Below are 1,716 nucleotides of genomic sequence, written 5' to 3' on the forward strand. Positions count from 1 at the left end.
GGGGGGGCGGGGGGCACCAGTAAGGGATGGAGTGTCCCACTGGGGGCACCAGTAAGGGATGGAGTGTCCCAGGGGGGAACTGGGGGAGCTGGGGGCACTGGGACCCCCAGTAAGGGATGGAGTGTCCCGGGGGGGAACTGGGGGCACCAGTAAGGGGTAGAGTGTCCCACTGGGGGCACCAGTAGGGGGAGAGTGTCCCAGGGAGGAACTGGGGGCGCTGGGGGAACTGGGACCCCCAGTAAGGGTTTGGGTGTCCCAGTGGGGGAACTGGGGGCACTGGGGGAACTGGGACCCCCAGTAAGGGGAGAGTGTCCCAGTGGGGGAACTGGGGGCACTGGGTGAGCTGAGGGCACTGGGACCCCCAGTAAGGGATGGAGTGTCCCAGTGTGGCCACTGGAGGCACTGGGGGAACTGGGGGAACTGGGATACTCAGGAGGGGGTGGAGTAGGAGATGGGGGCACTGGGACCCCCAGGAAGGGGTGGAGTGGGCACTGGGGGAACTGGGACCCCCCCCAGGATGGGGAGGAGGGGGAGATGGGGGCACTGGGACCCCCAGTAAGGGGTGAACTGGTCACTGGGGGCACTGGGACCCCCCCAGTAAGGGGTGGAGTGGGAGATGGGGGCACTGGGACCCCCCCAGTAAGGGGGGAGTGTCCCAGTGTTGGCACTGGGGGCACTGGGGAGACCCCCAATGGGGTTTGATGCCCCCCCCCAGACCCCAAATCTCCCCCAGACCCCAAATCCCCCCCAAATCCCCCCTTTCCCCCCCAAATTGGGTCGGGGGGGGGTGTAAAAAAATGGGGGAGGGGCTTGTGACCCCCCCCCTTTTCCAAATTTGCCCCTCCCCCTCCCCCAAATGACCCCTCCCCCCCTTTTCTGCAGGTGACCCCCCCCATTTTGGGGGCGGGGCTGTAAATATGTAAATGAGCCATTAAATTGGGGGCGGGGCCAGGCTGGTTTGGGGTGATGACATCACAGGGTGATGACGTCATGGGGGTGATGACGTCACTGGGAGGGGCAAAGGGGGGGGGGGGGGGGGGGGGGGGCTCGCCCCCCCCCAAAGTGCCTAAAAGTGGAGGGGGCGGGGTTAAAATATGTAAATTATTCAAATTTATGTAAATAGGGGTTAAGGGGGGTGGGGGAGGGGAATTTGACCTTTTGGGGGGTTTTTTTTTTTGTTGTTTTTTCCCCCAAATCCGGGGGGGTCAAAGGGCGACTTTGGGGTTTTTGGGGTTGTTTTGGTTTTTTTGGAAAAAAATAAAAATCTTTGTTTCAATAAAAACCTTCGGAAAAAAAAAAAAAGGAACCGGAAAAAGGTCGGGAATTTCCTTGGGGGGGGGGGGGGGGGGGTGGGGGGGAAAATGGGGGGGAAAGGGGGGGGGGGGGATCTATAGGGGATGGGGATCTATAGGGTTAATTAGGGGTCTGGAGGGTTAATTAGGGGTCTATAGGGTTAATAGGGATCTATAGGATTAATTAGGGGTCTGTAGGGTTAATTAGGGGTTTATAGGGTTAATAGGGGTCTCTATGGTTAAATGGGGATCTGTGGGGTTCCAAAGGGACCTGTGGGGTTAATTAGGGCTCTATAGGGTTCACCAGACCCCTATAGGGTCAAACAGACCCCTATGGGGTTAACCAGGGCTCTATAGGGTTAACCCCCCCCCCTCAGTCCCGCTGTCAGATCCATAGGGGAGGGGGGGGGGCGTTTCCTCGGGG

At 59.7% G+C, this 1,716-nt stretch overlaps 1 long non-coding RNA gene across 1 annotated transcript; it reads left to right on the forward strand.

Annotated features, from left to right (window-relative positions):
- Positions 1-17: 17 nt before the first annotated feature.
- LOC113941534 lies at positions 18-485 on the forward strand. Its single transcript, XR_003525701.1, has 3 exons — positions 18-192; positions 308-338; positions 474-485. It is a non-coding gene; the product is annotated as an uncharacterized LOC113941534 (long non-coding RNA).
- Positions 486-1,716: the final 1,231 nt, after the last annotated feature.

The sequence above is a fragment of the Corapipo altera genome, unplaced genomic scaffold (genome assembly GCF_003945725.1).
Source record: "Corapipo altera isolate COAL_440 unplaced genomic scaffold, ASM394572v1 60135, whole genome shotgun sequence".
Lineage (NCBI taxonomy): Eukaryota > Metazoa > Chordata > Aves > Passeriformes > Pipridae > Corapipo > Corapipo altera.